Source organism: Panulirus ornatus, chromosome 22, assembly GCF_036320965.1.
Source record: "Panulirus ornatus isolate Po-2019 chromosome 22, ASM3632096v1, whole genome shotgun sequence".
NCBI lineage: Eukaryota > Metazoa > Arthropoda > Malacostraca > Decapoda > Palinuridae > Panulirus > Panulirus ornatus.
The window spans coordinates 17,023,201-17,050,700 of NC_092245.1; the positions used below are offsets into that span (position 1 = coordinate 17,023,201).

Consider the following 27,500-nt stretch of genomic DNA (forward strand, 5'->3'; position numbering starts at 1 on the left):
TACACACAGCACAAAATGACCTTCAGACCAGTGAACGATACGTTTCGAAATGATCACTTTAGTAACTATAAGAGGTTGGTATGCTTTCATATTTTTTCTTCCGCATGTCGTGTTATGTAGTTGTGAAAGTATAAAGGTAGTTTTTGTGCTGTGTACATATATATGTTACCGGACTTCACCTGCACAAGGTTACAACGCGAGTGAAAAGTTACCTTTTGAGAGGCTGTTTCACAGAGTACAGTCTATCGATGGACATTCCACTTGAAAGGAGTCTACAATTTCCTGCTACTGGAAGTAGCGCAGAATTGACTGGTTCATATCTTTGTCCCCGTTCGATGATTATCATTTCATGTGCATTTCGTTAGCCATACTACAATCATAGTGAATACACAGAAAGTAGTAAAATAGTGAGGTAACTGCAGTTGAATTGCTCAATGGGATCCAGGTATGTTTCTATAACCAATATGTAAAGTAACACCATTCATCTGATATCATCCTGATGCATTAAATGTCGAGGAGGATTTATTCATACACTCGACGACATCAAAAATCTCGGCTGAACATGTAGAGTTTACTGCGCCACAGCTGCTGGCAGTGCAGCGATGTCCAAGCTGATTATAACCGGTTTTAGGGAAAGAGTTCTTGGCATCGCCCGACCCTGGGTGTTAGGAGTTCAAGGTCTCTTACTGGAAGTCCTTACCTGGCTAGCCAGCGTCGTAACTGATCAATAAAGGTGTCGGAGGAACCTGGGCAGGCAACACGGGTCTGGCTTGGCCTGTCACCCTCCCTTGCCGGGGTCGTGTGCATGACAGCAGACTTCGACCCCCTGCTGAAGAACCTACTTACATCCTTCCCACCACTCCTCTTCTTCTCCTCCTCCTCCTCCTCCGGATCCAGACGCTCCTATAACCCTCCCCCACCTATCTCTAGGGCCTCCTCCTCCTCCTGCTAATCCTCATCTCCAGCTGTGCCTGGGCGCGGAGTAATGAGATAGATGGATGGCGGAGGGTACGCTGGGAAAAAAAAAAAAAGATGAGGAACATAAAGTAGGAGGAAATACGAAGTTTTTTGAATAGTTATGTGAAGAATAAGATATTTGAAATTAGTTGTAAGGGATGAACGTATAGTTGGAGCAATAAAAGGATGTTTTAGGATATTGGGGGATAATGAGGGTGTTGCATGTCGAGGGCAATAAAGGGAAAACATGCTGGATGTTGAGAAATGAAAGAAATAGAGTCGGAAAGCTAAGGTTAATAAGACGATGCGTCAGATGTGATCGGGTGATCAGACCAATGATTTGTGGTTTGCAGAAAGTCCTCGAAAATATTAAAACCTTATGAAGGATACGGGTCATGAGAACAAGTGGTGAGGGCAATAAACAAAAGGAAGACACTAAAAGATGAGGATTTTCTAAAAGGACGTAATAGCGAGGGAGAGAAAGAGGGGTTGTTGGGGGAAGGGGGTCATAATCCCCTAGGAGCCGATATTGTTTTGTATGTTGCCGCTAAAAAGTTGAAAAAGAAAACGGGGAGAGAAATAAGGGAGGTCTTAAATAAAGTAGTGTATCATGCAGTTTCCCTTGGACTAGGTTGGTAGAAACTAGAAAGAGAAACAGGTTGATATGATAACATAAGTGAGACAGCTGTTAGATGAGATGTTTTGGGCCAAGATGAAGGCGGAAGAGAGGATGAATAAGCTAATGAGACTCGAATATGTGAGAGATTTAAGAAAAGAGAAAAGAATTCGAAGTACAGAAGAAGTTCTGTGGTAAAGGTTGAGACTATGTAAACCATGGAAGACTTTTGGAGTACCGGAGAGACAAAGGGAGTATACAAGACTGTAGATTACAGAAGAGATTTTCGTGATACAGAAGAGACTTAAAGACAAGGACTTTTGGGCGAGGAGAACTCCAGTAGATTTGGAACTTCACAGGATATAGATGACACGTTTGAGTTACCAGAGTGATTCAACAGTACAAAAAGAAGCTCTAGGTTCTAATCAGAGATGTAGCGGTAGAAAAGAGACTTCATGGTGCAAGAGGACTTATGAGATGCATAAGAGACACGGCGGTTGAAGAGAGAGACTAAGAGATTCACGGAAGGAAAAAAAAATATGAGGTATTAGTACGTGATGAATTCATGTTTACATTAGCGACACCCTGAAGAGAAGGAGAGAAACAAGTACGAGAGATTTAATGGTGAATATGAAGTCCTGGAATACAAGAGATTCTAAAGTTCAGGAGAAACTATGGGGTACGGAGGAATGCTAAAGGAGACTTTTGGAGGTCAGTGGTAGTTGTCAGGGGAAAGGAGAGTTTTTTTGGAATTAGCTTCGACTCTGAGAAGTTAGAGACTGGAGCACATGAGAGATACTTTATAGACTGATCCTTGACTTAGAAGAGACAAAAATGCACGTGAGACCTTAGAGTACAAACAAGAGACAGAGACACGGAGATACTCATTATCTATACACAGATCTTGTAGTCCTGTTGTGTTCGTAGTGGTAGGCTGGGAGAAGGTTACTGAAGGACAGAGGATTCAGATTGACCAAGATGTAAACATACGAGAGAATCAGTCTCGTAGAAGATGACTGCCACCTTTTCCTGAAGTCTTTTTGAGAGTCGACAGATGATTCAGGCCTCTTGCCGATGGACCACTCGGTAGCGCCACTAATCAGTCAGGTATGTATGCTAGTAAATAGGTTATCAACTGGTTGTGTTCTATCATTCTTTCGTCCGTGTTCCTGTATCTCGATGGAGAGTCGATGTTTTGCTAACGAAGATGGAGAGTCTCTTCCTTTCAGTTGGGAGGAGATGATAGAATTGCCTATCTTCTGTTTCTCCCATTTCCCCAGCTGCCTAGGTGTTTCCCCATCTTTCCTCTTCTCCTGCGCCTGCTTCTAAGTGCGTAGAATGAGACAAAAAATAAAATCCTCCTCAACAATCCCTCGGGGAAACCTGCAGTGGCGAGAGGAGTCTTTCTGTATATCATCGTATTGATGAAGAGCAGCAAACAGACAGACTTACGCTCCCTCCTTGCCTCTTGCCTACCTGTCTAACTCGAGAGCAAGACGGGAAGAGAAATACCGTCTATTCCTGTTCCCCGCCCGCTTCCTTCTCTCCGTCCATCCTTCCTCCTGTCCTTCTGCTGTCTCAGAGAACTTCTCAGCCCGCTCCTCAAACTCTGATGGGGCCGAAGGTGGAGGGGTTGAGGGGGCAATTCCTCCTCCTCCTCCTCCTCCTCCCACCTCCACCTCGCCTCATCACGGTAAGTCTCACTCACTGTGGGGGGAGGGTGGATGCGCCATTAATCAAGGAGCCAGTGGTCAATCAATTAGCGCTCAATCCAAGTCGCTTAGGGCCCCAGTAAAATGTAATTGGGCAATAAACGGGCCTCCTAAATCACCAATGAGCGGGTAATTTTGGCACAAGGAGGAGGACTGAGGGAGATGGGAAGGAGACTGTTGCTTTCGATATGTGGACAAATATATATATATATATATATATATATATATATATATATATATATATATATATATATATATATATATATATATATATATATATATATATATATACAAAGGTCATATACATGTGGCGGGATGTTTTGTTTCATCTCCAGTCGAAGTGGTTTGTTTATTAAATGGTTTGTATCTTCGCCAGTAAGTGAGGGGCAATGCCTCCAAATGTAGTGGAGTATAGAGGTAAGAGGAGTTGATGAGGGCGAAGGTGTCTGCACTCTGTATCCCCCTCATCAACCCAGACACCAGCGTAATGCCAGACGAAGGTCATTTCGAACCTTTAACTTGATGGTGCTCTGGATTTGCCCTCAGAGGCGCACGTTAACCTTGATGAAGGATTTCATATGTGTTGTAACAACAATTTGCGCTTCTTTCTTCCCTTTCCTTCGGTCCAGGTGGAGTAGAGGAGCATAAAGCAACAGATGGGAGAATAAAGCTCGAGAAAACGTCCACTTAAAAGCCATTTTCTAATTACGTTTCACTTGTGGTAAAAAGTAATATTTCATTTTCTTTTGGTTTCTAGTTAAAAGAAAACTATTCTTACTAGATTTGATATTCTTCCATGTAAGTTAAGTTTAACATTATCATCTTCACAGTAATTTTGTGTTATGAAACATCCATAACCCAATTAGAACCTCTTAATACATTTGAGCATATTGCATATTCAAGTACGGGAGTCATTAAAACTTGAAATCCATCGATATAAGAAGCATTCCGGCGAGATTTTCGCCTTACTGCACCTTCGCGTGAGAGCAGCAGCTTTTATAGCACTATTATCACCTGGGATAATAAAAGCCGTGGAAAACGAGAAACACAAGTTACTGGTGGCAGAACCCTCGATAATCTCGTGGGATCCAGAAGTGAGCATTTCCGAACCCGTGTAATTTCTTTTTTCATTGTCGTGGGAAAACTTATTTATGGTTAAGTGGTGCTGGTGATGGTATATCAAAGGGTAATGGTATAGTAAAGGGTGGTGATGGAGATGGTATATTAAGGGGTAATGGTATAGTAGAGGATGATGGTGTTGATGGTATATTAAGGGATAATGGTACAGTAAAGGGTGGTGGTGTTAATGGTATATCAAGGGTTTAAGGGGTATCTGTAGTGGCATAGTAAGACGTGGGTGGTGTTGATAGTATATACTAAGGGCTTCCTGCAATAGAAATGGTGGTCGTGGTGGTATTCGAAGGGGTGTTGGAAATACTGAAGGGGAGGGAGTCATCCTTTCCAAGACGTCTATGAGGGTACGCTTGAAACATCGACCATTAATCAGGGGAATATGGTAGCTATTAGGATCAAGAAAGACAATATAATGAAAGGAAAATATTCCTCTGTATGCCTGAGAGTTTCTGACACCTTCTGCCGTCACAGATAACCTCGAAGGGACCTGGTGGTCTGTTGATCTTTGACTGCCTTCGTATTCCTTTGAATGCCTTCGTATTCCCTTGCAGATCATGTAATCAGTGTACAGATGTTCATGATGATGGTATAAAGATGCTGAATGCTTCTCTAGCAGCTTTGTAACATCTTGGCTGCTTCCTTAGGACTGCGGTTGCGGTGAGATGATGATGATAATAATGATAATAATAATGATAATAATAATAATAATAATAATAATAATAATAATGATAATAATAATAATAATAATAATAATAATGATAACAATGATAATGATAATGATAATGATAACAATAATAATGATAATAATAATAATAACAATAATAATGATAATAACAATAATGATATTGATAATGATAATAATGATAACAATAATAATAATAACATTGATAACAGTAATAATAATGATGATAATAATATCAATAACAATGATAATGATAATGATAATAATAATAATCCTTTCATTATTATTGTTATTATTGTTGTTATTGTTATTATTATTACTATTATCATTATTATTATTACCATTACTATTACTATTATTACTATTATCATTATCATCATTCATGAATTATCGTTACTATGTCATAGAGATCTACACTGCAAGGGGAAGTAAACTCCTTAGAAAGCATCACGTAGGAATGGTTTAGGACGCACGTTGGGGGAAGAAGAGAGAAGATTCCCTTGGAAATTATAGGGACATACGGGAGATGGGAAAGCCCATGCATAAGAGGGGGATAGGATATGCAGACATGGAGCAGTGAGGAAAGAACGAAGGTTAGGAAATGACGTACACTGGAAAAGGAAATGATGCATAAGAGAGAAAGGAACAGTGATGTAAATGAAAGACTAGAAACATGTGAATATACACGGGAATAGAAAGAAAGAATATGTAATGTGAAAAGGGCACACACACACACACACACACGCACACGGGAGGAGGAGGAGGGACCGTACACGGGAGCCGACTCACTCCTGCAAACACTCGATCCCAGATACACCCGGGCCGTATAAACAGTCATGAGTGTGTGTGTGTACTTACGTGTGCGTCTGTGGATACCTGAAGCGTTTATGTGTACATAGCCGACGTTACGGCGGTGGATATGCGTATGTGTTCTGTGTTATGTATGTAAATACACACACACACACACACATATATATATATATATATATATATATATATATATATATATATATATATATATATATATATATATATATATATATATATATACATATATATATATATATATATATATATATATATATATATATATATATATATATATATATATAATAAATATATATATATATATATATATATATATATATATATATATATATATATATATATATATATATATATATATATATATATATATATATATATATATATATATATATATATATATATATATATATATATATATATATATATATATATATATATATATATATATATATATATATATATATATATATATGTAAAGAGGCGTTGTTGCCTGTGAGAGTTAGTGCCTGGGAGAGGTGCTTTCTTCTAGAATTGCTACCGGTGAGAGTTGCTGCCTGAGACATCAGTGTACCTGGGAGAGTACTATCTGTACCCCTTGGGGAGGGGCTGCCTCTGAGATGCGCAGAGGGGGAACAATTCATTTCTTCTTTTCCTCACGTTGCGTTTGATAGTGATGCGATTTTTTGGAGGCTGCTATATCATCGCTTCAGCAAATCTTTTAAAGATATCTTTATCTCGGGAGATAGTGAGGGCATCTTGCGTCGAATAATCAGCGGTAGAATACCTACAGACTCCCTACAAGTCAATCTTAATTCTAAAGGAACCTCCCTCGGCAACATAGGGCAGGTTATGTCTGTATCTTCACCTCAGCAAACGCACAGCGAACTGGAGATGGTGAGGCATCACTTCCTTTCGTCAGAATCATAATCATATGCAGTTATTTCTATCTTGTTTACCAGTTTCAGTTCCCTCTTAGAGTGTGAGTGTCCACGTTGGGGCATCTGTTCTTCCATTCATTTCCATTTCGTTCAATTTTTTACCTCTCTTTCCCTCAGAAAATTCATGTAACATCTCCTCCTTTTACCTTTTGACAGACTCGTCCACCATCCTCTTTAAACCCCTGATAGACTAATTCACTATCCTCTCCTTCTTATGTAAAACTAGTTTCGCATCCCTCTCTATACCCCTGAGAAATTAGTTTACTATCCATCTCTCTCCCTAGACAAACTAGTTTACCATCCTCTCTCTATCCCCTGACAGACTCGTCCACCATTCTCTCCATCCCTCATGAAAACTCAATTCTCTTATAACTTGACCTTTTCAGTTATTCCTCTTCTCGTTCATGCGGTTAACGACTCCATCCTACTACCACACTTCGGTTCCTCAAGTTAAACCCTCTTAGCTCGTCTCGTTACACCCTCATTTTCAGGAAGTTTTGCCCATTTACGAGAACTGGCTCGTTCTTTTTCCGCTGTATTTTCTTAAAAACGATGTGACTCCAAGAACTTTACGTGTGGGAGGTTAGATCATCTCAAAACTTGCTATTCTCTTTCCAGGATCTCAAAATCTATATCAAAACGCAGGAGTAAAAAGAGAATGCAAGGGGTGACAATCAAAGGAGGGCTTAGACGATATACATTCATATAAACTAATGTATATATATATATATATATATATATATATATATATATATATATATATGAATATATATATAAATATTCTCACGAATCACATCCACCTTACATCCTCATCTGTTATTTTCTACTCATCTCATCTCCCTCAGCTTTACTTTGATATTCATAATCGTCATTTCCATTCTTTTTTTCAATTTCCATTCATAAGAACATTCTCCTCCAAACAGTAGCCAAGTCTCACATCTACTTATATCACATATACTTATAAAAACAAAAACAAAAGATCTCAATAGTTTTTGTACTAAGCAATGGAAGATTTTTTCTTCGATGGGGGACGAGAAGAAAATTTTTGAGGGAAAAAATAACATTTTGTGGAGTGCAGATTGACTTTCAGGTTTTCATATCATTATTTCTCATATTATGAATATAAAGAATGTTCTCGTTATCTATCCTCCGTTACCTTTATCTGCATCCATTTCAAGGGAAATAATTTTCCAAAAGAAGGAACAGAGAAGGGGGCCAGGTGAGGATATTCCTTCAAAGGCTCAGTCCTCTGTTCTTAACGCTAGCTCGCTAACGCGGGAAATGGCAAATAGTATGAAAAGAAAAACACACACACACACACACGCACACACACACACACACACACACATATATATAGATAGATAGATAGATAGATGGATAGATAGATAGATAGATAGATCAACAGATAGATAGATAGACAGACAAATGTATCAATATTCTATTTAATTTCAGTATCATTGCTATCATCCTTCCCTATTCATTGCTTCTATTTATTCTATAAATGTAATCTGTCGTTCCAAGGTCTAGCAGAACAAGACTAAAATGAAAACATTAATACCTATAAATCTGATTTACATATGGAAAGCAAATGATGTAAATAGTTCAACCACAAGCCAAACAGAATCAGTACAGCAATACCCTGGAATAGTTTCTTTCACACGTTGTATCTGTAGGTTTGTACAAGTAATTGAAGACAGTATGTAGTTTGAGGAGGATTGATTGAATATGGAGTGGCTTAAGATGAGGTGCCTGAGGACTGGCGTAATGCCTATATAGTGCCATTATGTAAAGGCAAGGACGAAAGTGGGTGCACGAGTTACTCAGGTATAAGTCTATTGAGTGTACCTGGTAAGTTGCATGGGAGAGCGGTGGTTGAGAGGAGGGTGGCATGCACAGAGCATCAGGCTGGGTTGAAATAATGTGGGTTCAGGAGTTCTAAAGGATGTGTGGACCAGGTTTTTCTTTTTAAGAATTTGATTATAAAATGCTTAGAAAAAGAGAGATGGAACTTTGCGTCATTTATTGATCTGGAGGAAGCGAATGATAGGTTTGACAGAGACGCTTTGCAGGAGGTGCCATGAAAATATTGAATGTAAGGAGACAGTGAAAGGTTTTATTCAAAGTGCGAGTAGGATGGGAGAAGCATGAGTGTTTCCATTCGGTGGGGGTCTATCAAGGGTGGCGAATGTCACCGTGGTTGCTTAATCTGTCTATACATGAAAAGGAAGGGGAGGAGGGGACAGAGGTAGTTATATATATATATATATATATATATATATATATATATATATATATATATATACCTCTCCAGCTTTAACGAGGTGACATCACGAACAAATGACCATGGGCTGGATGTGGCAATGAGACATGAAGACAAATCTACGGGTTTAACACGTCTGGTTGCTCTCCCCAAGGTCAATATCGCCGCATGTACACAAATACTTACATATATACACAAACACACGCACATACACACGTGTATAACGGCATTATCATATATATATATATATATATATATATATATATATATATATATATATATATATATATATATATATATATATATATATATATATATATATGTATATGTGTGTGTGTGTGTGTGTGTATACTCTCCTACACAAAGATTTGAAATAAACATGTACATGAAATATCATATACATATGCACACTTACACAATCACAGACACACTTTCTCAAAATGACGAGCAAATACACACACACACACACACACACACACACACACACACGAACATAAACGCACATGCACATGCAAACACCAACACGCACATGTAGAAACTCACACACCAACACAACCACACACACACACACACAGGAACACACGGCCAGAGGCAGGCAGGAGCGGTTGGCCGGCCGGTCGAGCCAACGGGCCGCGCGGGTCTCAAATGGCCGCTGCTCCGGGGAAGATTTATTACTCTCGCCTGTGAGTAAATGAGCTAAAACTCCAACGCTCATCCGCCCGGCCAGTATGTAGCTAGCAGGGTGACCAGCAGGACCAGGGGCTGGCTGCACGGAGCCTAAACGGCACACTTCTCCTCTCATACTCGCCCGTTGGATTTTATTCTTTTTATGGTTTGACGTTAATGGGTGATTGAGAGTGACTTCCGATGAGGAGTATCTATTTTTTTTTTTTCGGGTGGGTTTTGACGCCTTTCAGGGCGTCTCAAGCGGTTGGAACGGGTCGGCGAGGATGCCAAGTCTTCAGAGAGGATACGTGTGTACTTTAGGAGGATCTGGGAAATCCTGCAGGAGTGACGCAAAACTCATAAAGCAGTGATATCAATCTCCTATCATCGCGCGCGGCCATATTGTGCGATCGCTGGCTTGCGCGCTGAGTCCAACGGCGACCGGAGCGCTGGCGTGAGCGGCGAGAAGATGGCCGGCGCCGACGCATCGATGTGACAATTAATAAACCCTTCGCTGAGGTCTTCTGCAGGAGGTGTTCGTCCGCAGGAGTCACTGCCGACTCGGAGCCAGAACAGGACGCCCACGACACTTGTTGATGTCCTAGATCTGGGCCCTACTAGCCCAGTCTTCCCTCCCTCAAGTCTCGCACGTTTCCCGAAAATCATCGCTCGCCAGCACATCGCACGAAACATGCTGTATTTACACCCTTATTTTGCGTCCCTTCCCCGAGTGTTGAAAGATTATAAGAAACTAGAGTGACAGAAGTACTTAATAATCATAGCAAAGGGGAGATGGAAGTGAAAGAAAGTAGAGAAAATAGAGAGGAAAGACAGCGATATGTCGGAGTGGCGGTAGCGTCTCCAGCTCTCTCGGGCCTGGACCGCTACCCGCCCGGCCGCTCGTAAACTACTCCACCAACACGGTCGTAAAAATCTCCTGCTTATTTCTATCCATCTAGCTACCTTCCCTTCCCGTTATTTGTTGATGTAGTAGGTCCCAGAGGAGAGTGCAGTGCCTCGGGAGGATGCCGTGTGCTGGCGCGATGATGACCGCTGCTGATCGACACCACACAGTTGTGAAGTAGAGGGAAAACTACTCGTAGATTGGTTTATGGCGGTGTTTTATTGCCGGCTGCCGTGTGCCGCCCCGTCTTTTACGACGGGTTTATTTCACCGCTCTCTTTGTTTTATAAATTGTCGGAGATAGTTAAAACAATATTTATTGTCAGTATCTTAATTTACGGCCATATTAACATCATGGATTTTAACTAATTAGCAGACCACACAAGATTTACGGCCTCGATGTGTGTGTGTGAAGACCAAGTCGTCATCTTTTCGTCTCATGCCTCTCATACATAGATACCACTCCCTTATTATGCTCATTAAAATCATGATTCAAAAATATTTTGGGGAACCATGTTAACCATCTGATTAAGCCTCCATAACTCCAAAAGTTTAGAATTGGTCAGAAATTTAAGCACTGCCAGTACTTTAGATTAACGTTTCCACCTCCTGCATAGCCTTCAGGCAGACACACTCACAGCGTCATTTGGTTTCAGAAATCCATGGGACGAGTGATTATGTAAATATTATATATTTAAAACACATAATGTTGATTCAGCTTTGCAGCAGTATGACTAGAATATCAGAATATAACAGGGGTCGTGAATATGGTGAAGGAGAAGTGGGACAATTTAGTGTTAATTCTTTTGCATATCATATTCATGGCGTAATATATAGAGGATGAATAACTATCGTAATTAGTATATATATATATATATATATATATATATATATATATATATATATATATATATATATATATATATATCGTGTGTCTTTTGTTGATATTGAATCTATAAGATACATGTGTAATTTAGATAATAAATTAAGTCTGGCACACATACACACCTGTTTGAATTAAACCCGCTTACATCTACTCTGATGATGGTGCAAACCTTGGCTTATGGGAGAATGAAATCTAACCACTCTCACCGAAAAGATTGTGGATGACAATATCTTGAACTCTGTAGGAGAATCTGCCTCCGTAGGACTTTATAGTATCCCAACAAAAAACGGAATTTGGGAAAACGGGAAGCTCGAGAGATGGGGGAGGAAATGGAGTTGGGGGGGAATGGGAGGGTAATCTGGGCGGAGCTTCGTGATGACGTTAGCAGGTAGGAGGAGCCTGAGGTTTAATCTTCTTTAAAGGTTATACTATATTATCTGCTGTACATGGCTTTTTCTTAGAGATAGTACTGCATTTTTTATGAATCAATAAAGCAAATACGGGTCTTCAATGTCTTGTACATACCTTTAACTCGTGAATACCAAGAATGAGATAAACATTGCGAACGGTGGCGAAGATTCCCGTTGAGTTGACCCCATATGACCGCTCAGACGAACTTCACACGTGAGTGAGGAATGTTTCGGGAGCTTTTGAAACCAACTTATAAGTCGAGGGCACAAGAAATTATCCTCCCTCCCCCCCGAAGCCCACCGCAGAGCAACAGATTCGTGTACTAAAATGAGAAAAGAGATTATATTTACCGGCAACCACACACACACACACACACCCATCACCATAGCAACGGTAGACGCTGAAATAGAATCCTTGATTCTGATGAGATAGTTTGGGCGATCATAATAAAAGGGGATGATGGTCCTGATAAGAAAATTTCACACATGGGTGGGAACCGTGGCCTGTGTGGGTGGGCGGGTCATCCTTACCCCAACCACCGCCACATTGGGATCCTAGGGGGAAAAAAGGGATATATATATAATATATATATTTATATATATATATATATATATATATATATATATATATATATATATATATATATATATATAATGTACCAATCACAATTGACCTCTGAGTGATAGCACTAACGATGAATTACCATTTTGTATTAATAAAAACTCATATAGATTTTTCTTATTGATTCCTATATAGTGGATGTGTGTCCTTGGATCAATCTTGTATTCATCACTTGGTCTCTACCATACAACATGAAGAAGTAATCCACACTGGAATTTGAAATTGCTCTAAAAATGCTCTCTTTATGTATCTATCCATCTATATCCATATCTATCTCTCTCTCTCTATCAAGGAGATCAGACAGTATTAGCAAGGAGGTGTTAACTTCCTCTGTCACTAACTCTGTCCACGCCTTCACCTCTGCTGACCTGACCTGAGTTTGACCTCGTCTGTCATCACCCTGTCACATGTTGGCCAAACCATCCTTGTTCCCCTTCTGTCCCCAAGAGCCAGACCGTATCCACTGCCTTGGTTTATTGTGGTTTATCACTTTAACCTATCCTCTGTCTTGGGTTATTGTGGTTTATCACTTTTCTCTATCCTCTCTCTTGGGTTATTGTGGCTTATCACTTTTCTCTATCCTATGTCTTGGTTTATTGTGGTTTATCACTTTAACCTATCCTCTGTCTTGGATTATTGTGGTTTATCGACTCATTCTATTCACTATTCTGGTTTATTGTGGTTAACCATTTATTCTATCCACTACCATGATTTGCTGTGGTTTGAATACCTCTTCATTCTATTCACTTTTCTGTTTTGTTTTATTTTGTGTATCACTTCACTCTATCCATTGCTTTGATTTGTTGTGGGGTGTTACTTTGTTCTATCCACTATCTCCACCTTGCTGTGGCTTATCACTCTTTACTATCCACTGTCCCGGTTTATTGTATCTTATCACTTTATCCTTTCCACTGTCATGCTCTATAATGTCTCCTTATCTTATCATCATCTTTCCTTGCAGTATCTCAGTCTTTGTCCTGTCTTTACTATCGTCCTTTCTTCTAAACTACATCTTTATCCAGGTCTGTTCTTCCTCAACCTGATAATGCTCTTCAATTATTCCCTCTTTACTTGCGTCCTGCCCTTGGGGAGCAAACTCCTCTTTAATGGCCTACCCAGATCTATTGTTCGAAAATATGCCCCATTTCGCCACGAATCTGTCAAAATCATTTACGTCTCTTCTCAGCCCAGAGTCCATGAGTACTGTTTGTGTATAATTATATAGATTCCTTACCACAAGTATCGGCGAAGATTCTAATTGCGTCTTCGAGCACATTTTGTGGTTTCTGAATCCTTAATTGTTCTCTCGTGAGGTCAGTATGAGTTCATGTAGGTTGGGTTAGGTTAGGCATTATTCAAAACTTTTCTGTGAAAGTATTCCTTAATAATGTGTCACTGATAGATGTGTTTAGGAGCTGTCTTGTATAGGCCCATAAGCCTAATGCAGGAATCTGTTTCTAGGTTTTTATGTTTTGATAGAAATTAGATAAATAATTCACTCAGTCTTTATTCAGAATTGGTTTGATCTGATTTTCTGAGTAGAAAAGCTAATCTAAATTGCTAGGATCAGTGGCCCTGTTATGACGAGTTTTGTTGGAAGTGAAGAATGAGGGAGAGGTTCGTTGAAGAACTGGAGGGAGTGATGACTAGTGGGACGGATTTTGCAAGAGCTGAGAGTTGAAGGATCTGTAGGGTGTTCGCTACAGTGCTATTTTCGGGGAAGCATTGAGTGGAGGAAAGAGTTTTGTAGGGGTTGCGAGAAAATGGGAAGAATTGGTTGGTTGGAGGGATCTTCTAGAGTGTTGGCCAGAAGAGATGGGTTATGTTGGAGTTGCAGAATCTGGCTGGGGGAGTCGTTGGAGGGTTCTTGGGAGTGATGGCTAGCGGGCGGGACTCGGGGTTTTGCAGGCGTTGAAGAAAATAGCAGGGGACCGCTGGAGTGTTCCTAGGAGCGCGAGCCAACGAGAGAAATCTATTAAGCGAGAAGAAATACAGGAAGGCAAGAAATCCTATGACCCAAACTCAGATGTACTACTGTCCATCAGTCAGCTTTTATCTTTCACGCCCAATATCTCAAACACGAAAAGAAAACAACAGATCGCTAGAGTTCCCTTCGAGAGTGTCTGGAACAACATACGAGGTCAGGAACCTAGAAGTGGGTGTAGGGAGGGAAGAAGGAGAAGAAGCAAAGACTCTCGCATGACCTTCAAGTGTGAGAGCTAACATGGACTGACATCTTGGATTTCGAGGTCACTGTGCTTCAAACACGCATCGGATAAATCAAGTGACTCATTTTCAATGTTAATTTTACGTTAAGAAGGTTTGGGACGTTCTGCTTTATTTACTGCTTTTCTTTCTCTTTTTTTTTGTCAGGCTTCGTGTTACGAATTCGTCACCAGACGAATTTCCAAAGGCTTAAGGCAAAGACACGGGTAATTCGTGACTATGCACACGCACATGTGTGCATATGTGAGTTAGTATTTACCTATTTGTACTGTATGAGAGGGAGTTTTACACTCGTGATGCCCCTGTCTTTTGTGTGTGTGTGTGTGTGTGTGTGTGTGTGTGTGTGTGTGTGTGTGTGTGTGTGTGTGTAATATATTGCTAGATACAGCTCAAAACTTAAATCTCCATAGGGTGCTGTCATGGTATCAATATCTGTGCTGCACTGTTAGTGGGAATTACCGAAAATTATCAATGATTTACTACACATCGGTCACTGAGTCTATTCACACTGTGGCCTTCATCATACTCTGCATACTCTATATATCAGTCTCTCGCATCATTGGGAATGTACATCAACAAGTGGTATCATTTTGGACTCTACGTCAACTACTGGCATCAATGGGAGTATACATATGTCAACCAATGGCATCATTTGGACTGCACATCAACAACTACTATACTTTAGACTGTATATCAACCATATGCGTCTTTCAAAGTGAACAGAATACATTCAACTCCATCCACATTAACCAATAACCTTCTGATCTCTTCTACTGTCACAAACAGCCTTTGTAGGACCTGGTGGTGTGTTGCTGTTTGAATTCAGTTGTATTCATGGACTACCAACTGATTTTCTCGAACGTAACATTCCAATGACAGTTTACCTTCTGTTAAGTTTATTTCTGGTATAGACTTGGAAAATCTTAAGAAAAAAATAGCACACTATACACTTATTATATCTACATAACTAGACGCACTCAATTCTATCAACAGAGTCAGTGTTACCTCTTGGACAAGATATAGCGCTTTAGATGGTAAATGAAGTGAATGATTTATCTAACTTTCTAAATAAGTAAACATATACTCCTTCATGATGGCCTTTCCACTATACTGTCGTATAAATGATCGACAGATTTTCCCGTATTTATAGATAGTGGGGTAGGAAAGCTCACATGAGGCTTTTCAGATATCACAGGACTTATAGCATTGCTATACATTGCTATAAAGTCATATTGCATTGTCAGATGATGTAGTGTGGAGCTGGCACCGGACACTCTAAAGAAGGAGCCTTATGCCTGGTGGAGATGTCCTCGAGGGTGTGGAAGGGAACAAGTCATATCTTGAGGAAGTCTCAAGATTTAACCGAGAGGCAAGTTGTTCGATACCTAGTTATTCGTTCGACAATTGTTTGGTGTTGAATCATCCTCTGGCGAACTTCCCGGACGGTATAATGTCCGGTGGTGGTTGACTAGTTCGGTGATACAAATGTTTTACATCCCTAGCGAGGCACCTTCCTCAAACACGCCCTTGGACAAGGAAAAGGGAAGTTAGAAGTATACACCTGTAAGAGACCTAACTGACAGACCTCTGAACATCTTATAGGCTTTCTGACATCAGTACCAACGACCCTTCCCCAGTACCAACGACCCTTCCCTTGTGAACTCAGAACAAACCAGAGGACTGCCCTTAGCGTCAGAGACGCATCCATTTCATTGACTACATCCCGAATACGCTTCAGTTTCTTCGTTATACTTCAGAATACCCCTTGAAATACGTTTCACTGCCCTGACCATAGGGTACTGAAAAAAAAAGCATCAGAATCCTGAAGGCATCACAGACAGAGCCCACACGAAACATCAGACCCGTGAAAGCGTCACAGACGCGAACGTGGAACTTGTGAATAGCGCTACGAAACGGCCCCCCTGATGAATGCCATCGCGATTTCCTGTGCCCAGCCTTTTCCCCAGGCGAAGTCCACTCCCACTGCAGCTAAGAGACCCCAAGTCTACTCCCGCGGGAGGCGCGGCTGGGGGGCGATCATGACGCTTAATTGTCCTTTTCGAAGGGCTTGGAGGGGCGCACCATTGATCTGCCGACACTTGCATTGTTCCTCCTTCGGGTAGTTCCTCCGAATCCCGAAGCATTAATCTAGACGAGGCTCTCTTCCGCAGCGGGACACTGAGGGAGGGAAGTTGTGGTACTCCACAGAAGAAAACGTTTACCAGTGTAGAGTGTAACATTCTGGGTGACGAGAGAGTGGGGGGGAAACAGTGACACGCCTGGGGTGGAAAGGGATGATCGCGTTCCCCCTAAGGTGATTCAGGTGGGTTAGTTCCTTGGCGTGGTACGGTGGGCGGGGAGGTCTGCGATATTAAGCGCATGTAGCAAGTGGTGGACGCTGCTCACACCCACCCTCTAATTTGTGCTCGCCCCGCCCTCTCAACTCGTCTCCTGTGATCCTCCGACAGACAAACCCACCTCCTCCCCTCACCACCCACCTCCCCGCCTTAAAACGTCGTCACCCTCTCCACCAGAGCTTTGGGGAATCGCTCCACAGGTCTTCATTGTCCTGCACTTATTTGGGTTCTCTTTTTTTTTTCAACGTTGGCCTTGCAGACCCTGGTCCCCAGAGTACACTCTCTTGATCGTATTCATTTACGTCGGAGTTGCCAGGAGTTGTAAAAAAAAAAAGGAACCTTTTACATTTGTCTAGATTCTCATGTACGTTGATATTCAGGCAAATTCTTGATTAGATCACTTCGATATGCAGTCGTGAAGTCTTCACGTACAACTTTCTGCTTATTTAAGGCAATGGAAACTACTGCCTGTCCTATGGACTTGCACCGAGTTGGGCAAAACCTTTCGTAACAGATCTCATACCAAGAGAGATGAAGAGTTAAATCCTCATACGTGAATAGATTTTATATCCTCTTGAGGTACGTGGAACAGGGATCTCCCTGCCATGGTCAACAAGGTGAGCCAAGAGGCCGTAATTCTCTGTATAGGAAGATAAATGGCGATAGTCTCCCCCCTCTCTCTCTCTCTCCCTTCCTCTGCGAGTCCACCGCTGCCACGCCACCGCGTTCCACCCCTTTGACCCTACCTTCCACGGCCTCCAGGTGACCCGGCCAGGTAACCTCAGGTGGCTAATGACCCTGACCCCACCACTGGGGTCAGAGGTCAGGCTCGTTCTGACGTGACGCCTCGAAGTATACTGGACTGGGTACCGGAGGCTACATGAGGAATATGTTACAGTATAATGAATACAAAAAAAAAAAATCGAAAAAAAAATCATTTTCCATTCATAACGAATTAAAGTAGAAACATCTCTTCTAGATACAAATATCAATGCATTTACTTTTGTTTATTATTCCATAATCTTTGAGAATCATTTATTCTCGATTCGATCATCTTTTTTTTCTTTTAAAAGTCTCAACATCTTTGTGGCTCTGTGACTGCGTCATCCTCAACATACTATGCTACAAAGATTTGGATTGTTTGATCAAAAAGCCGTGATTGGGACAACATAAGAATGTGAGACTTAGATTAGTATAGGCTTTGCTGAAATTCGATTCAACTGGGCGGCTCCACAAAGCTTCGAAAACTTCGTTGAGAACGACAAAGAAAACCTAGCTATTACAGACTACTGAAATCACGACAGATATCTACGAGATGTGGCGGACTCTTTAGAACACTGCATCAATCTTTTGTTTATCAAGGAAGGAAACGTTCAAAAAATAATAATATTTATGAAATAACTGAGCAAACAGCCCATAAAGTATTCCATTGAATCTTCGCCCTGGAGTCTCAAACTCACTCATGAAAATTTGACTCGAAATAGCTTCAAACTTTGCTCTACTGCAGTCAAAAATTGGCACTTCTCAAGGGCGGTTTCTCATCCGGCTCTTTGGAATTGTTACTTACTGCCGGTTATGAAGAGTTGATGAGACACATAAATCCTGCCCTGCCAAAGGGTCCCTGGCAGGGAGTGGGCGGGTGAGGTTTGGGGTGGGGGTGTAACCCTGCCAGGGAGCCATGTCATTTGAGACACTTCGTCTTCTTCTCCTTATTCTTCTTCCTCTTCTTCTCCACAGTGAAATAATATCAACTTGCACTGGCAATGTGAATAATGTAACTCAATTGTAAATAAAGTAACTCAAATAATGTAACTCAGAACGTTTTTCTAATGGATGTGAAACATCCTTCAGTTGGAGAGAGAGAGAGGGAGGGAGAAAGGTACACTGAACATGATGCGAACGAGTTATACGAAATGAAAGATGAAAGCTAAATTAATACGAAAGATAGAGAATCATAACATATATATCCTTTTACGAATAGTAAGCTTATCACTTGACCCATAACACAGACACACACACACACACACACACACACACACAGACACAGACACACATATATATATAGAGAGAGAGAGAGAGAGAGAGAGAGAGAGAGAGAGAGAGAGAGAGAGAGAGAGAGAGAGAGAGAGAGAGAGAGAGAGAGAGAGAGAGAGAGAGAGAGAGAGAGAGAGAGAGAGAGAGAGAGAGAGGTATAATAAATTATTTCTACTGGGAAATAAAGAAATCGTCAGGTCATACCTGAGTGAGGAGTGGATACAGGTGGCTCTGGGCCTCGGCGAGGGCCAGAGCCTGGACTAGGGTGGCCGAGAGCATCGATTGTGTGAGTGACGGACGTCGCGTGTCCCCCTCCCTCATCTCCCTTCCCCTCCTCCCCTTCCCCAGGGCTAAGCTGGGAGAGGAGGGGAGGGAAGGGGAAAGAGGGGGAGGAGTTGGGGAGGATGAGGGAGAAGGAAGTCTTCTTTCCTTCCTTCCTTCCTTCCTTCTTTCAGGGGGATGTACGTGAAGGGAGTTGTCTTCCTTCATCATCTCTTCCTTCCAAAACTGACGAGGGTGATGTAGGTTCGTGAGTTGCTAGATAGATCGCTAGACAGATAGATAGATAGATAGACAAGCAGAAAGACAGAGCTTATAGATAGATAGGCAGGCAGCTATATGGGTACTTAAATATGTAGATAGAAAGATAAGAAATCAATAGATAGAAAAATAATAAATCAATAGATAGAAATATGATAAATCAATAGATAGAAGTATAGACAGCTGAGTATATAGACAATTAGACAGATGAATATAGAGGGAGATAGAGCTATAGACAAAAAGATAGTCCGGCAGACAGATAGATAAGAAAATATCTTCGATACAAGAAGGAAATGTGGACTCCCATCTCCCCCTTACTTACATCCTTGCTACTAAGTCCCCCATTGCGTAGCCTACCGGACAACAAAACATGTACTGTACACGTCATGATCAGCCAACAGGCCGCCTGCCAACCGAGCAGTCTCGAACCCCGGAAGGACATAATAGATCCCTAACATGCTAGCCATATTATTCTGGGTAGTTTGGGGGGGATAGGCCTATGTGGCATGTCCTCCAACTGTGTCGTTGGAATACAAACCCATGAGTGATGGCCAGAGGCTTTTCGGTGACAGAACGACGGAAACAGACAGACAGACAGACAGACAGACAGACAGACAGACAGACAGACACGCGTGGTGTTAGTAAAACACACAGACACACACATTAACGAAGATATGAAAATCTAATTTAACTCCTGATTTTTTTGAGACCTTCCACACACACTTCTAGCAACCACCATCCAATGCTGTCCTAACCCCTCACTTACCACTCAGCGACCATATCCAATACCCACTACTAAAACCCCTTTATCACCCTGTTTTTATCATACAAAACCTTATGACCACTGATAACCTCGTCCACCGATAACCTCGTCTTGAAACATCACCTGCTCTCATGTCTGTCATCTCCCTGTACTCCCAAGCACTGTCCTCCAGCAGATAACGTTATCCCTGGACCATCAAGTCACCTGTTGTCTGTCCTTCCCTTGTACTCCTATCTACTGTTCTCGATCAGGTAGACCTCATCACTGGACCATCAAGTCTCCTGTGATCTGTCCTTCCCATGTACTCCCATGTATCCACCAACCCCTACTAAGACTCGCTACTCTTCACTTACCACTCATCCACACTCGAACCCACCACCCACGCATCCTAATCTCCCACCCGACGCTTAACCCTCACCGTAACATCTATCCACCGTAACATCCCACTCACCGTAACATCCATCCACCGTAACATCCTCACCGTAACATCCCCCTCACCGTAACATCCATCCCCCACACGCACAAGACGGGCGAAACAAAAATGTTGAGGCGATAAACCGAGAGCGGCTCAGCCGTCTCCGCCAGCAGCCGGGCTTCTCGTTGCTTAAAAAGGGCCATAAGTACAAGTAATATAACATAGACCTCGAGAAGGCGTGATGGAGAGGCGTGATACAGGCCTTCATACATCTCCCTGCAACACCAGGATAACAATACGATAGCGAATCAAGAGGGAGAAATGCGCCAGCGGGTCCGTCTCACCACCTCGGGCAAGCCTCCTCGTTATAGTCGTCTGTTCCCCTCACAACGTCATGGATGGTCTGGTGGTTCCTCCCTCCCTCTCCTCACCCTCACTCCTTGAGAGTTAGGGTTCTCAGATGTATTAATCTGAGATGAAACTTTACAAAAGTTTTCGAAATGATTTTGAAGAGACTCCATACCTTCACGATATCTATATATCTCTCTCTTCTTTATCTCTGTTCTCATTTCTCAATGGGAGCGCGAAGCACATACAATGCATAACATCTCCAAGAGGATATGAATGATAGTTAACATCCTATATTAATGAGTCTCTAAAAACATCGCATTTAATGTAGATAGAAAAATCCACCTCTCTCTTATGTTTCTTTCCGAACTATCCCACAAAGCCTATCAACACATTATTAGACTAATTAGATGCTTATATATCGAGAATATAGATTCCATTTTCTTTATTAAGGGATGGATTCACTATAACATTCTGTTGAAATGATGTTGTCTGATTCTGTAATGTGAACCCCCAAATGAGGCGATACAAAGGATCCAAATGCTTCGAAACGCACCACATGATGAACACTTCACTTTTCTATATTAATTTCAAGGCTTTACCAGACATGACAAAAGTGCTCTTCAAAACAACGATGTAGAACACATTACGTAAAAATCTCAAAAGACAGAACAAACAAAAGTATCTTAAACAAGGGTATAACCCTCCAATATACTCTTCAATTACTCAAACTACCAAGCTTTGTATCACATCTCTTAAGAAACCATGAAAAGATTAGCGTAAACCCTATAGTTTTCTACATTCAAGCATTTGTAACTTACTCCTTTATTACCATCTAGTGCCCTTAAACCTACACTCTATCCAACCAGGGTAAAAAAACTCCCTCTACCTGATTAGTTTGATAACCATTTCTCTTAACCGATAAATTTCCCGCTTCAAATCCACGACTAACATTATTTGTACCTCCTTAGTTACACAATAAGTTTACAGGTCTTCCTCTTTGAAAAATCTCTACGTCTTTCAACTCCTACCACATTAATTCACGAATTTCTCTTCTTTTTCATTTACCACAAACAGCCTCGTTAGGATCCAGTGGTATGTTACTGCTTGCGGTCAGTTGGTGTGTTTAGTGGTTCCCTCGCCTCCTGAAGTAGCATCGTCGACCGTAACTCCTACAGAGTAACAAGTAAAATGCCAGAGAAGGCATCGCAGACACGAGTTCCAAGAACTCTCCAGGAATCATTGATACACAGTGAAAGACCGACCTTACTTTGTACTCATGAACCTCATTACATGTCACTGAAGTTTACTACAGTTTATTGATACAACGAAGGTATACATACATCAGAAATCTTTGATGAAATTATAAACTACTATGAGGTCTTCCGAAGGGCCTTCTACCTACATTCCTCGAAGGGTCTGTGAGGGACTGCTCTACCTTGTCATAACGTGAGAAGACTGCTCGAAGCGGAGCTGTCAATAGCAGGACGAGATGTCTGAATTATCTCCCATATCATGCTGCCGCTCAGGGATACAGCAATGTCAACTGACGAAGGACAAGAAGGGTGACATGAGTCTACGGTTGCATACATGATACGCGGGTCGTGACTCGGGTTCCTTTAGATTAGCGGTCGAGAGAGAGAGAGAGAGCATCTGGTTCATATTCTGCTCTTGTAGACGAAGAAGAGGTAGGGTGATGTATTAATGACTCTTCAATTGTTGGATAGAAGTAGGGTGATGTATTAATGATACTTTTGTAGCGGATAGAATAAGGGTGATATATTGACGATGCTTCTGTTGGTGAAAAGGGGGAAGGTGATGTACAGATGACGATTCAATTGGTGGATAGAAGAGGTGGGTGATGTATCAATGATGTTACTATTGATGGATAGAGGGAGACTGATGTATCAGTGATGCTTCTGACAGTGGATAGGGTGAGTCATATTGGTGGTGTTATTGTTGGTGAAAAGAAGTTGTACCTTCAGTGCATTTCCTTCAAGGAGAGGTGAGGGGGATGATATTGCTTAAGCATAAGAAAGGAGGAGGTATACAGCAGGATTTTCATACTAAGACAGATAGACATATGGACGATGACATGTCTGTCTATAGAGAGCATAGACAGGGTGTTGTGTTGGTGTGTTGCTTCGGCCAAGAGGCCCTTTTCATTCTTGTGGTGTCTCTGCAGATGCTGGTAGAGGAGAGGAAGGACTCTCTCTATTCCACTTATACTTTTTATAACGAAGAAACATAACCCACTATGTTCTGTAACGTCTGATGATGCTCATCTCTTCACCCCAACCTTCGCTTAAGCAACAATGACGATTGATGATTTAACCTTTATTTGATGGAAGGGAAAAATTTGTATTACGTAATGATGGGAGTTGATAGAATAGTGACAAACTTACTCTAGGAGTCGGTTATAAACATCTAGATAATATGATCTTATTTTCTTGATACAAATCATTGTACTTTCATTTTGCGTACATGCAGTAACACACACACACACACACACACACACACACACACACACACACACACACACACACCGAAAAAGCATGCAGGAATGTACCCTTCAAGATATACCTTCACTTTACAAACACAAACTCATCATTCAACACGCCTAGAAGTCTTACAGTCAACACAGTGTGTTTAATTATCAGTAGTCTTTTTCCTTACTCTCATGATCAACCATCGTTGATTAACAGACCATCTTTTAGACACATGGAGTTAGAGACACTTGAAATATTCATTACATAAAGATATTCCCCGCAGTATATAATCTTCCAATAAAAGGAACACACACGAATTACATTGTGTCCAGGCGAGAAGCCACACGTGTGTTGCTGATAAGTCTAACACATCACAAGGCTAAAGAAATTAAGAAAATAAGAGTCAAGTTAATCAAGGACGGCACGTGTTATCCTATCTTACACCAAAAATAATAATGATAACAAAAAAGAAAACGAGCTGTCAAACGCATTTAGAAAACGTAGCGTGGGCGGAGTATCGCGAGACTACACAACGTCTCTGCAAGAAATTTTGTGAGGTTATCTACTCTTCTCCCTCTCCTTTCGCGCTCCTCCTGCAACCCCACCACTCTCTCTCTCTCTCTCTCTCTCTCTCTCTCTCTCTCTCTCTCTCTCTCTCTCTCTCTCTCTCTCTCCCTACCACCTACCTAGGTGGTGTTGGTTGCACCTGTCGTCCCCAGCGCGCCAGGCCGTGTAGCCAGTGTCGTGTCGACGGGCTTGAAGTTGACATCGAACTCTTTCATCTGACGGCGAAACACACCACTGCCCCCACGATGGTATATTTAAAAGCCCTCGACCTGACCTCTACACTTTGAGAGTCAGTAGATTTTTTCTCTTCTTTTTGTTGGAGAATTGCAAGAAATAGTTGAATTATCACCAGGAAAATAATAGATTATCAATCTCGAGAACTCCACTCGCCAAAAGAAATAATCTATTCGTTCTAGTTTGGCTTCTTATGATCCGTCTTGCGGTGGATTCAAAACATATTTCTCGCTTGGCGAACGCAGAATATTCATCCTCTCTAGATGTGTCTTGGGTCCGCCGCACATACACAAGACATGAAACATTTTATGTTAGGATTTTTCGTGAACCATTGCCAGCATTAACATTTAGAAAGCGAGCAGTAAAAGCAGTCAGAAATTATATATATATATATATATATATATATATATATATATATATATATATATATATATATATATATATATATATATATCCGTTCCTGAACATTTTTCTTTGATTCAGCAGATTCTAAAAAGAAACCCTTTACAAGATCTTATTCGAATCAATTTTCCTGCAGATGGTTTGGGTTGGTTTATTGGATTCGAAGCGTTTCGGTTCACCATTTTTGATATAGAACGATTCATCAAGTCTGGCAAGTATTGGTTTACTTGTTTCACCAGTGTGAAGCAGTATGGACTGGAGAGAGAAAGAGAGAGGGAGAGAGGTTCCAAATTACAGCAGGCGAGATGATGAAGGAACTAGACGTAACCTATCTAAAAACCGACAACCGATGAACCCTGGTGCACTGAGATACATCCTGGCCCAACCAGACGTGATACGCGGGAGGTGGTGGTGGCGGCAGATAAGCACGAATAAAGAAGGAGAGAGAAAATGATGTAAGAAGAAAAGACAGAGTAACAGAGAGAGACTGAGAAAAAGAAAACAGGGTAAAAGAACTAAGCTTACTAGATAAATGGAATGATAAGGAACGGAGCGAGAGAGAGGGAACAAGGAAGAACATCACCTCCCCCCTTCACATACACACTAAAGTCCGCAAACGGAAGTGACTTCATGCCAACAAAACTCACGCGGGGAGGAGGTGGAGGAGGAGGAGGAGGAGGAGGAGGAATATGCAGAGAGAATATGTGTGAGTGTGTTATTCTTAGATGTGTCAAGATGAGACACTGATGGCCAACTTTACAACCGCAAGTCCTCCCTCATGCTGAAAATGGCTCGCCCACCAACCCTTCCAAAGCACACTTCGCCTCAGAGGCCATGTTCTCATTTCCTTCGTCATAAAGACCTTTCATATTTTTTTCTGCATCTTGACATTAAGACCAAGAGCTGTGAGCTGATACCAAACGCGTCTTTGTCCCGTCTATCGTACGTCCCATCTATCGTCCATAAAGAAATAAAATCGTAAGAATGATAAAGATATCGAGAGGTTTGTCAGAACGATTCTGAACGAATGTGCAAATATTTTGCTATCAATAGAAACCAGAATTACTTGTAAAATCGCTTCCTTAGATTACGTCGTGGTTGATAAACAAAGAAAAACCCCAGAAGGACAGAAAATCCACAAGACTGAATCATCAAAGTGAGTCAGCACTGTATGGTATATCGTCAAAGTGAGTCAGCACTGTATGATATATCATCAAAGTGAGTCATCGTTGTATAATAAAGCTTCAACATAAGACCTTTACAAAGTTTGTTAATCAAGCCTTTCCATTAACGGCAAATGTCGTCTGTTGCATTCGTAACTCTGCGAGACACAAGAAACAAAACTGGACAACTATATAAAGATCAAATACTCTAAAGTAGTTTTAGAATCCAATGGTTTACGTGAAACAAGAATCCAAAATGAGCATACCTAATCTTAGATCAAATGTGTGTGGGTGTATAAGCTTTCAATAGAACTAGGTACATTGTGCTTTGTATCCCATCACGTGATGACAAAGTCTAGATATATACATCAAGGTTTACGTAAAAACGAATTAACTCTGATGTAGATGACTTAAAGGAACGGAGGCAGGATGAAAATAAACAAGTTCATGAAGACTGATTTAATCCACGAACAGATCAGTGACGTCAAAGCCATCCGGCTTGCCAGCTATGTGGTGACATCAGTTGAATGATGAGGTCACCGGTGACGTCTGCTTCAACTTGTACCTGAATGCACCACGAAATTACGTATAGATTTGATTTTGTTCATATTTTCTCTCTGTAGCTCAGCCTCAATTAAGGGAAGAATAGATGAATAACTTTAGAGCCAGCATTGTGAAAAACCTCAATATCTTATATTCATACAGAGTGTTATTTCTGTGAGCTTCAATGTATCATATTCAGAATATGTTTGAAACTGTATCAACGTTCGTTTCAAAGCATTCATAGAGATCTCCATGAGTAATGTGAAGCAGTTTCGGTTGAGGTTCTAATATCATGACGTATGTAGGACATTGAAGCTGCTTTATACCATAAACCTTTTCATCAGTTAGCAGAAAACTTATGTAAATATTAAACAGATTCTGGAATTAAGCTATGATAAAAAATCGGAGTATTTAGATAAAGTTCTTTCCTGTCTTTTGTTCCTTCATATTAAATCTATCTCAAATGGCCCTCGAGACATGTTTCAAAACTCGTGTCGATGTAAAATGCACTGGCTTCACTTCCCGATATTCATCTTCCGCTGAGGGAATTTTTGGCTTGCGAATAAAACTCTGACGTAAATGCGATTAGCAGATTGGCTGCTCCCTTACATCAAACACACATGATATTTCGTGTCTCTGGTTTGTAAACAGGAAGACGCAAGTACACTCCAACTTCCTCCACAAATTGGCGAAACTGTCATTGGATAATCTCTTTCTTCACTGAAAGTTTTCAGTTTAATAGGAGTGACAGACATAGTTCTGCAAGCACAGACAGTCCTGTCTTGTTTAAATGTGAGGAAGAAAT

At 41.1% G+C, this 27,500-nt stretch overlaps 1 protein-coding gene across 1 annotated transcript in view; it reads left to right on the forward strand.

Moving 5' to 3' along the window:
• LOC139756581 (uncharacterized) overlaps positions 1 to 27,500 on the forward strand; it is a 102,281-nt gene that overhangs the window by 21,187 nt on the left and 53,594 nt on the right. The gene's annotated exons all lie outside the window — the stretch shown is intronic.